Source organism: Phocoena sinus, chromosome 13, assembly GCF_008692025.1.
Source record: "Phocoena sinus isolate mPhoSin1 chromosome 13, mPhoSin1.pri, whole genome shotgun sequence".
Classification (NCBI taxonomy): domain Eukaryota; kingdom Metazoa; phylum Chordata; class Mammalia; order Artiodactyla; family Phocoenidae; genus Phocoena; species Phocoena sinus.
Genome location: NC_045775.1, coordinates 32043451 through 32055554, shown reverse-complemented (window position 1 = coordinate 32055554; position 12104 = coordinate 32043451). Strand labels below are relative to the sequence as shown.

The window sequence follows — 12104 nt, the reverse complement described above, 5'->3', positions numbered from 1 at the left end:
AGATTGGGATTGACATATATCCATTACCATGTGTAAAATAGATAGCTGGTGGGAACCTGCTGTATAGCACAGGGAGCTCAGCTCGGTGCTCTGTGGTGACCTAGATGGGTGGGATGGGGAGTGGGGAGGGAGGTCCAAGAGGGAGGGGATATAGTTATACATAGAGCTGATTCACTTCGTTGTACAGCAGAAATACAACATTGTAAAGCAACTATACCCCAATTAAAAAAAAAGATGACTATTTATAGTATATTAAGACAGAAAAAAAATCTTTTATTCCACTAAAAGAATTATGTTTGAAAGAACTTTTAGGAAGGAAAAAAAAAGATGGAGTAGGTAGCAGTTTGGAGTTTTCCAAACTAAACAAAAAGTGGTTATGATAGCAGCTCTAAACTTACAAACCAAGAGCATTTATTTCTGGTGGCATGCATCCTGCAGAAGGAAAAAGAATAAATGTCCCTTTCAGAACTCACAAGTTCAAATTAAATGACAACTCTCTCCATAGAGCAGATAGTTCAAAGGAAATAGACAAGGAGAAGGCCTGCTCCTTATAAGGGAACATCTGAACTCCCAAACCAAGATCAAAAGGTGTCCTCCCCAAAGTGTGTGTCAGTAACTTAATCCTCCTCACTGTGTAATCTGATTTGCCGCTATAAATCAATGCAATAATCACAGCAGCAAATACTTAAATATATGCTTCAGACCGGGATCATTGCCCAGAAGTAAAGTGCATCCAAATATCTGATATTCTAACATTTAATAAAAGTTTGAATTATATTTGCAGTCCCCTGTGATTTAATTTTCTTGAGCTCAATATTTAATAAAACAATAGAAAATTATTACAAGTATCTTGTGCCATGCAGAAACCACTGGATATGTGCCTCGTTCTGGGGTCAGACGGTAAGATTAAATCCCAATTTAGCCACGTACTAGTTGTCTGACTAGCAGCTGACTCAACCTGTCTGTCCCTCAGTTTTTCTCACTAGCAAAACGGGAATTATCCTCGAATCTATTTACCACGGCTATTGTGAGGATTAATAAATGATTATATATAAATTGCTTTGAGCACTGCCTGTTTATATTATAAAGAGGACTCAGCAGAAGTTAACTAAGGTTATTATTTTTTAAAGTGGAACCGGGCTACTCACTCTTCTCGTTTTGTTTGTTTGCTTGTTTGTTTCAAATAGCTGTACAAACATCTGCACACTTTCCCAGTTTGTTTCAAATATTCTTAACTCTTTTTAGAAAGAGAAGAATTGAACCGATAACAGACTTCAACACAGAGAATCTGAAGTTATGTGGTTTGAGAAGATACCCAGTGAGGCATCTGAACTTCAGATCACAGAGAAATCTGACTTTAAGGCAAACTTAAAATGGGCATCGGCCTCTGAGTTCCAAATCTGAAAGAATTTCCAGAAAGCACAAAGAAAGAAAGAACTGGTGAAGAAAGTAATGCGATAATATTGCTTAGGTCTACCTCTGCCCTCTCTACTGTAAGCCCCGTGATAGCAGGAAAGATGGCACATTTGCCTTTTCATCCTCAAGGCCAGTAGGATCTCAAGGACCTAGAGGGCACTGGGTGAATGCTGGCTGGTTGTTTAAATGAATGAAATTAGAAATGAACCACAGACACGGCACTGAGCTCATAACGCATCTTCATGCATGCTAGCACTGGATCAGAGCAAAGTACTTGTGAAAATATTGCTAGCTGGGGACAGGGATCTTGCTTCATTTTCCAGTAAAATGTTGTTGAGGGCTTTGTTTTTCTTCCTGGATCTCTGATTATTTAGGTACCAAGAGCACATAATAGGAAGAAATCCTATTTATTGAGTTTAAATGTGCCAGGAACTATGTGAAGCACAATACATTTGATCTAATAGTTCTTGGCTGAACTATTACTACTGTACTAGTTTTACAAACTGTGAAGATGGAGAACAGAAAGGTTAAGTGAATTTTTTAAGATCACACAGCTAACAGGCAGCTGACATAGGCCTGAAACCCAGCTTTATCCAACTCCTAAAGACTTGCTTTTAACCACTGCATTGCATTAAACCCTCTTAAAGTCCCAAAATATCAGAGACTAAGAAGATCATTAAACCCTTACCTGTATTTTACAGGTAAGGAAACTGAGACCAGAGGTGTGAGGTGCCTTGCCAAATATAGCCTGGTTCATCAAAGCAGAGCCTGGGAGTTGAAATTAAGACTCTTATCTGACAATCGAAAATGATTTCCCCTGTACCTAATCACTTCCTTTTTAACAAAAGCAGCCTTATTCTAACTTTGGTAAACCCAATCAATCTCTTTACTGAATGCTAGAGAGAATTTCCCTTCCAGAAATGACTTACTCTTGTTTCATAAGCTGAATCAGTTCTTTTGTAATTGAAAATATGCACCACAAAATAAAGTCCATGGGTTGGTAGTCTAAGCACTCATTTTTGGTTTTTGGTTTTTTCTTTCCCCTACCTTCAAAATCGCTACTCAGAGCATGCTGCCTGAGACAGACTCCTTTCCAGGGGCTGGGACTGATGGAGAATAAGGAGAAAAAAAAAAGACAAAGTGCAAATCTATTTTCACAGCCAGATCTAGCATTCACCAGATGATTGCCACATAATAGATGTGGGTGACAATAGTCACCCAGTGAGGTCTAGCATCTTAACCAAGATGTCTATTGTGTCCAGTCCATTTGCTAAAGATGGTCTTACTACACCGACCATGTGATGATTAAGGCATTGTTCACCAAACCAGGCATTATGACTGATGTTTAAAAAAAAGTGCGTATGTGCAAAATGCAAATCTGACTACCGCAATAATAATCCTGTCTCTGTTTAAAAGGAGATGCTATTCCAGCATATATGTGGGGCTGTTCTACTCCAGCAGTGATGGAGGCTGGATCACAGGCCCGACACTCACTCTCCTGTTAGAATCAAGGGGTGTCTTCACAACGGAGGGAGGAGAGAAGGTCCAGTTTATGGATATAGGACAAGGGGAAATGGACAAAGGATTTATATAGTCTCTTCGGAATCACCCACAGAGCCCCCCAGTAAAAGTGTCCTTTGCGTGTAGCTTATGTGGCAAAATGTCGATGATTACTGAATGTGGAGGATGAGTAAAAGAGTCTATTATTCTGTTCTCTCTGTTTTTGTGAATTTGAAAACTTTCACAATAAAGGTTCTTTTTTTTTTCCTTAAAGTAATCCTTTCCTTGGGAAGAAGCTTCGCAGAGTCTTGTCTTAGTGATGACGCTCATCTAGGAGGGAAGGATTAGTAGAGGGCGCTGGACTTGAACTCAGAAGTCCATGACCTTAGTGGTCCAGCAATCTCCCGAGCCACAGAACCCTGAGGGTTCAACCTTCCCTAACTCCTACTTTGTTTCATATTCTCCCCTCCATTTGCTCCCATCATACCCCCTGATAGTCCTTATCATTTCATATTTCCTTTGTCTTCTTCCCTATTCCCCCAGGAGTACAAGAACTCCTTGAGAGGTGGTATCATGACCCATTTAATGCTAAATCACCAACACCTAGTATGACGTCTGCACGTATCCAATGCTCAGTAAATACCTACTCTGTCAAGGAAAAGAGCAACTGACATTAAGTATACATTTATTAGCAGTACCCATTTCCTATTGCTGTTGTCAAGATTGAGACCACTTAGCACAGTGGCTGGTGTGTAATAAGTACTCATTTAATGGTGGCTGCTTTAATAACAATTATTATTACTACTATCATTATTATTACCGACCTATCATATGCTATTTAATCATGACCTGAAAGACAGTTCTCACAGAGGACCCAGTCACACCGTTACTGACAGAATTCGAACGTAAGACCATTTGTGGCCAAAGTTCATGCTCTTAGCTCTGCATCATTCTGATTTATTTCTCGTAGATGGGCCTAAAGAAAGCCAAAGGATCTCAGTTGTGGATTGTTATCCTCACCAACAGGATGTCAGATTCTAGAGGCAAGCCACCTGGCACCTTCCATGGCTGAAAGGAGAAGGCATCAAACTGTTCCAGGCTGCTTAAACTCAATTTAATCCCTGAGTGAACAGAGAGAAACAAATAGCAGTCACTATAGCTCACGTGGTGGAAATAAATGTATATTTCGCGAGTCAGCAGTTCTCTCCCCCCAAAATGCATCAGTGTTCGTTTACTGTACATATACTTTTCTCCTTAGACTTACTCATCACCATATTAAATCACATGGGGGCTGCTAGTCCAACAGCACAGGTTTGAATTAAATGTTAAGAGAACACTGGATTGAAACAATTTCCTTTTCCTTCATCTGTGCTTGAATTTCCCTTTTCCTAAGGAGCTGTGGATGGCAGCTGTCAGGGAAGACTAAGGGTGAGGGTGACTGGCTGGGCAAGAGGTGCAGTAAGAGATAATTAGTCTATGAGCTCTGCCTATTTCACTAACTCGGTGATCTCAGACCATTCATTGCTGCTCTTTATGCTTCTGTTTGCCCAGCCATAAATGAGAAAAATCACGCACAGTGAGAGTTAGGAGTTCGCATTTGCAAAGTGCTCTGAAAACTAAGAGTTAATAAAAATTTATTACACATGCAAATCTCCATATTGTTACACCCCTTCCTTAAGAAGGTGTCAAGACAAAGGTCATAGGATATCTCTTATATGTGGAATCTAAAAAAGATACAAATGACCTTATTTACAAAACAGAAACAGACTCACAGACATAGAAAACAAGCTTATGGTTACCAGAGGGGAAGTGGGAGAGGGATAAATTAGGAGCTTGGGATTAACAGATACACACTACTGTATATAAAACAGATAAACAAAAAGGTCCTACTGTATAGCACAGGGAACCATATTCAGTATCTTGTAATAACCTATAATGGAAAAGAATCTGAAAAAGAATATACATATATACATACACACACACACACACACACACACACACACGCATATAAAACTGAATCACCTTACTGTACACCAGAAACTAACACAACATTGTAAACCAACTATACTTCAATTAAAATTTTTTTTTAATTTTTAAAAAAATTTAAAAAAAAGCTCTCAAGAAAGCACAGATTTTCTTAGCTTCATTCTAGTATGCCTTCCCAGCCCACAGCTGAAGAGCATCAGGGAGCCACAGCCAGCCATTCTCAGGCAGAATGTAACCTTAGGGTCGTTTTGGCTCCCAGAGATCAGATATGTCCTCCTTGCGATGTGTTTTCCTTGTGAACTCAGCCAGGGACCTAGAACTGGACCTCCAGGACCAGCCCTCAGATACTTCTTTTCTAAACGTATCACCCAGACCATCAGATAAAATTATAATTGCATCAAGCAACCTAGATTAAGCTCACATTTGTAGCTTTCTGGGGAACTTAGAGTGAAATTCAAAAGTACCTTCCTAGCAAAGGAAGGGAGGTCCCTAAAACAACAAAATGAATCATTGGTGTGGCAATAAAGGGTTAAAGGCAGCAGTGCCTCAGATCCTGAAAGGTTTGCCAATGTCTTCAAAGCTCGATGGCCTTTCCTCCTTCCATGGGTTGCGTTTTTTTGTTTTTTTCCTTTTCTTTTCAGCCGCACCACCGGCATGCAGGATCTTAATTCCCTGACCAGGGATTAAACCCACACCCCGCCCCACTAGCCCCCCGCAGTGGAAGCGCAGAGCCTTAACCACTGGACCGCCTGGGAAGTCCCATGTTGGGGCTTGTTTTAAAAGAATATGAAGAACCTTAAGCTCCTGGGAAGTCAGATATTTCCCTCTTCAACAGCAAGCCTTCCTGGGAGATATGGAGCTCCCCTTCCAGCTACACACATGAAATAAAAATAGGAAAATAGTGGGAAAAACAGGAGATAGTAGAATGGATGAGGACCAAATGTGCAGAAAGCAAAAGAGAAATCTCAGGAACCAGAAGGTGAGCTTTTAACAAGTTACTGACCTGGTAGGAAAGTCTAGAAACTGTGATGCTAATGGAATTCTGAGACAACTTCCTGAAGGAGTCTATAGCCCTTTAATCATGAACAAAAGGGAAAAATGGATCAAGACACCCAGAAGAGATATGCACTCAGCCCTGAGAGTTAGGGAGGAAAAATTTGTCTTGCCCTTGTGTGATGAGAAAGAGCTAAACATAACTACCTGTGTAATGAGCTGACTAGTTGAATGAACACTAAATCAACTCTACTAAGCACACTGTGTTGTCTTCAAATAACCCACGCATGTTTTTAATCTTCAGTTCGAGAATCCTAACCAGGTATTATTTACAGCAGCAAAAACTGAAACTGACAGATCCTAAATGCCACCTGACATTCACACTGGTGGTTAGATCAGCCTAGATTGGAAATACCTGCACACTCTCCAGCACAAGGGGAAAATGTGTAAACACCACATAGAAGTGACCATATCCAGGCTCTGTGCTCCCTTGTTAGTCTCTAAAACCACTGCTGTGACTCTTCACCTATTTTGCCTCTCCTCACATCACCTTCATGGCCCACTTCCCACCCTCTTCCCTAAAAATAACACTCCTGTTGCCAGAGTTTGCAGTAATCTGGTTAAAGTAATTTATATTAAATTATGTATTTTTGATAGCCCTAATCTTTCCAGAATAATTTTCACTTTTAAAATAGAAGACCCAGAGTCTGTCCCATCAGGAAACTTGCACAATCCTCTCAGATAGCCTCATCCACCAGAGGGCAGACAGCAGAAGCAAGAAGAACTACAATCCTGCAGCCTGTGGAACGAAAACCACATTCACAGAAAGATAGACAAGATGAAAAGGCAGAGGGCTATGTACCAGATGAAGGAACAAGATAAAACCCCAGAAAGACAACTAAATGAAGTGGAGATAGGCAACCTTCCAGAAAAAGAATTCAGAATAATAATACTGAAGATGACCCAGGACCTCAGAAAAAGAATGGAGGCAAAGATTGAGAAGATGCAAGAAATGTTGAACAAAGACCCAGAAGAATTAAAGAACAAACAAACAGAGATGAACAATACAATAACTGAAATGAAAACTACACTAAAAGGAAGCAATAGCAGAATAACTGAGGCAGAAGAACAGATAAGTGACCTGGAAGACAGAATGGTGGAATTCACTCCTGTGGAAGAGAATAAAGAAAAAAGAATGAAAAGAAATGAAGACAGCCTAAGAGACTTCTGGGAAAACATTAAACGCAACAACATTCGCATTACAGGGGTCCCAGAAGGAGAAGAGAGAGAGAAAGGACACGAGAAAATATTTGAAGAGATTATAGTCGAAAACTTCCCTAACATGGGAAAGGAAATAGCCACCCAAGTCCAGGGAGCGCAGAGAGTCCCATACAGGATAAACCCAAGGAGAAACATGCTGAGACACATACTAATCAAATTGCCAAAAATTAAAGACAAAGAAAAATTATTGAAAGCAGCAAGGGAAAAATGACAAATAACATACAAGGGAACTCCCATAAGGTTAACAGCTGATTTCTCAGTAGAAACTCTACAAGCCAGAGGGAGTGGCATGATATACTTAAAGTGATGAAATGGAAGAACCTACAACCAAGATTACTCTACCCAGCAAGGATCTCATTCAGATTCTATGGAGAAATCAAAAGCTTTACAGACAAGCAAAAGCTAAGAGAATTCAGCACCACCAAATCAGCTCTACAACAAATGCTAAAGGAACTTCTCAAACTGAGAAACACAAGAGAAGAAAAGGACCTACAAAAACAAACGCAAAACAATTAAGAAAATGGTCATAGGAACATACATATCGATAATCACCTTAAACGTGAATGGATTAAATGCTCCAAACAAAAGACACAGGCTTGCTGAATGGATACAAAAATAAGACCCATATATATGCTGTCTACAAGTGACGCACTTCAGACCTAGGGACACATACAGACTGAAAGCGATGGGATGGAAAAAGATATTAAATGCATATGGAAATCAAAAGAAAACTGGAGTAGCAATACTCATATCAGATAAAATAGACTTTAAAATAAAGAATGTTACAAGAGACAAGGAAGGACACTACATAATGATCAAGGGATCAATCCAAGAAGAAGATATAACAATTATAAATATATATGCACCTAACATAGAAGCACCTCAACATAAGGCAACTGCTAACAGCTATAAAAGAGGAAATCGACAGTAACACAATAACTGTGGGGGACTTTAACACCTCACTTACACCAATGGACAGATCATCCAGACAGAAAATAAATAAGGAAACAAAAGCTTTAAATGACACAATAGACCAGATAGATTTAATTGATATTTATAGGACATTCCATCCAAAAACAGCAGTTTACACTTTCTTCTCAAGTGCGCATGGAACATTCTCCAGGATAGAACATATCTTGGGTCCGAAATCAAGCCTCAGTACATTTAAGAAAATTGAAATCATTTCAAGCATCTTTTCTGACCACAACACTATGAGATTAGAAATGAATTAGAGGGCTTCCCTGGTGGCGCAGTGGTTGAGAGTCCGCCTGCCGATGCAGGGGACACGGGTTCGTGCCCCGGTCTGGGAAGATCCCACATGCCGCGGAGCGGCTGGGCCCGTGAGCCATGGCCGCTGAGCCTGCGCGTCCGGAGCCTGTCCTCCGCAACGGGAGAGGCCACAACAGTGAGAGGCCCGCGTAACGCATAAAAAAAAAAAAAAAAAAAAAAAAAAAAAGAAATGAATTAGAGGGGAAAAAACGTAAAAAACACAAACACATGGAGGCTAAACAATACGTTACTAAATAACCAAGAGATCACTGAAGAAATCAAAGAGGAAATCAAAAAATACCCAGAGACAAATGAAAACCCGACAATCCCAAGCCTATGGGATGCAGCAAAAGCAGTCCTAAGAGGGAAGTTTATAGCTACACAAGCCTACATCAAGAAACAAAAATATCTCAAATAAACAATCTAACCTTACACCTAAAGGATCTAGAGAAAGAAGAACGAACAAAACCCAAAGTTAGCAGAAGGAAAGAAATCATAAAGATCAGGGCAGAAATAAATGAAATGGAAACTAAGAAAACAATAGCAAAGATCAATAAAACTAAAAGCTAGTTCTTTGAGAAGATAAACAAAATTGATAAACCATTAGCCAGACTCGGCAAGAAAAAAAGGGAGAGGATTCAAATCAATAAAATTAAAAATGAAAAAGTAGAAGTTACAACAGACACTGCAGAAATACAAAGCATCCTAAGAGACTACTACAAGCAACTCTATGCCAATAAAATGGACAACCTGGAAGAAATGGACAAATTCTTAGAAAGGTATAACCTTCCAAGACTGAACCAGGAAGAAATAGAAAATATGAACAGGCCAATCACAAGTCATGAAATTGAAACTGTGGTTAAAAATCTTCCAACAAACAGAAGTCTAGGACCAGATGGCCTCACAGGTGAATTCTATGACACATTTACAGAAGAGGTAACACCCATCCTTCTCAAACTCTTCCAAAAAATTTCGGAGGAAAGAACACTCTCAAACTCATTCTATGAGGCCACCATCACCCTGACACCAAAACCAGAAAAAGATACTACAAAAAAAGAAAATTTCAGACCAGTATCACTGATGAATATAGATGCAAAAATCCTCAACAAAATACTAGCAAACAGAATCCAACAACACACTAAAAGGATCATACACCATGATCAAGTGGGATTTATCCCAGGGATGCAAGGATTCTTCAACATACGCAAATCAATCAATGTGATACACCATTATTAACAAAGTGAAGAATAAAAACCATATGATCATCTCAATAGATGCAGAAAAAGCTTTTGACAAAATTCAACACCCATTTATGATAAAAACTCTCCAGAAAGTGGGCATAGAGGGAACCTACCTCAACATAATAAAGGCCATATACGACAAACCCACAGCAAACATCATTCTCAATGGTGAAAAATTGAAAGCATTTCCTCTAAGATCAGGAACAAGACAAGGATGTCCACTCTCACCACTATTATTCAACATAGTTTTAGAAGTCCTAGCCATGGCAATCAGAGAAGAAAAAGAAATAAAAGGAATACAAATTGGAAAAGAAGAAGTAAAACTGTCACTGTTTGCAGATGACATGATACTATACATAGAAAATCCTAAAGATGCCACCAGAAAACTACTAGAGCTAGTTAATGAATTTGGTAAAGTTGCAGGATACAAAATTAATGCACAGAAATCTCTTGCATTCCTATACACTAATGATGAAAAATCTGAAAGAGAAATTAAGGAAACACTTCCATTTACCACTGCAACAAAAAGAATAAAATATCTAGGAATAAACCTACCTAGGGAGACAAAAGACCTGTATGCAAAAAACTATAAGACACTGATGAAAGAAATTAAAGATGATACCCACAGATGGAGAGATATACCATGTTCTTGGATTGGAAGAATCAACATTGTGAAAATGACTCTACTACCCAAAGCAATCTACAGATTCAATGCAATCCCTATCAAATTACCAATGGCATTTTTTACAGAAGTAGAACAAAAAATCTTAAAATCTGTATGGAGACACAAAAGACCCCGAATAGCCAAAGCAGTCTTGAGGGAAAAAAGCAGAGTTGGAGGAATCAGACTCCCTGACTTCAGACTACACTACAAAGCTACAGTAATCAAGACAATATGGTACTGGAACAAAAACAGAAACATAGATCAATGGAACAAGATAGAAAGCCCAGAGGTAAACCCACACACCTATGGTCAACTCATCTATGACAAAGGAGGCAAGGATATACAATGGAGAAAAGACAGTCTCTTCAATAAGTGGCGCTGGGAAAACTGGACAGCTACATGTAAAAGAATGAAATTATAACACTCCCTAACACCATACACAAAAATAAACTCAAAATGGATTAGAGGCCTAAATGTAAGATCGGACACTATAAAACTCTTAGAGGAAAACGTAAGAAGAACACTCTTTAACATAAATCACAGCAAGATCTTTTTTGATCCACCTCCTAGAGTAATGGAAATAAAAACAAAAATAAACAAATGGGACCTAAAGAAACTTAAAAGCTTCTGCACAGCAAAGGAAACCATAAACAAGACAAAAAGACAACCCTCAGAATGGGAGAAAATATTTGCAAACAAATCCACAGACAAAGGATTAATCTCCAAAATATATAAACAGCTCATGCAGGTCAATATTAAGAAAACAAACAACCCAATCCAAAAATGGGCAGAAGACCTAAATAGACATTTCTCCAAAGAAGACATACAGATGGCTAAGAAGCACATGAAAAGCTGCTCAACATCACTAATTATTAGAGAAATGCAAATCAAAACTACAATGAGGTTCTAACCTCACACCAGTTAGAATGGGCATCATCAGAAAATCTACAAACAACAAATGCTGGAGAGGGTGTGGAGAAAAGGGAACCCTCTTGCATGGTTGGTGGGAATGGAAATTGATACAGCCAGTATGGAGAACAGTATGGAGGTTCCTCAAAAAACTAAAAATAGAATTACCATATGACCCAGCAATCCCACTACTGGGCATATACCTAGAGAAAACCATAATTCAAAAAGACACATGCACCCCAGTGTTCATTGCAGCACTATTTACAATAGCCAGGTCATGGAAGCAACCTAAATGCCCATCAACAGACGAATGGATAAAGAAGTTGTGGTACATATATACAATGGAATATTACTCAGCCATAAAAAGGAACGAAATTGGGTCATTTGTAGAGACGTGGATGGATCTAGAGAATGTCATACAGAGTGAAGTAAGTCAGAGAGAGAAAAACAAATATAGTATATTAACACATATATGTGGAACCTAGAAAAATGGTACAGATGAACCTGTTTGCAAGGCAGAAATAGAGACACAGATGTAGAGAACAAACGTATGGATACCAAGGGGGGAAGCGGCAGGGGGTGGGGGTGGGGGTGTGATGAGTTGGGCGATTGGGATTGACATGTATACACTGATGTGTATAAAACTGATGGCTAATAAGAACCTGCTGAATAAAAAATAAATAAAATGCAAAATTTTTTAAATAATTAATTTAAAAAATAAAATAAAATAGAAGACCCATTAACTTCACTTGATGTTCAAGGTAAAGGTTTTAGTTACATGCAGATGATTTTTTTTTATAGTAGAGTATCTTAGTAGAGATACATGTTATTGAAAGCAAGTCAAG

At 38.9% G+C, this 12104-nt stretch overlaps 1 protein-coding gene across 8 annotated transcripts in view; it reads right to left on the bottom strand.

The window, feature by feature from the left end:
• Positions 1 to 12104, bottom strand: part of TMEM178A (transmembrane protein 178A) — a 248504-nt gene that overhangs the window by 69423 nt on the left and 166977 nt on the right. The window contains exon 2 of one of the 8 annotated variants that reach the window (XM_032652742.1): positions 3937 to 4037. The exons of the other annotated variants lie outside the window; for them this stretch is intronic. The gene's annotated coding sequence lies outside the window, so the exon portion shown is untranslated. The remainder of the gene's footprint in view (positions 1 to 3936; positions 4038 to 12104) is intronic. 8 annotated transcript variants of the gene reach the window in all.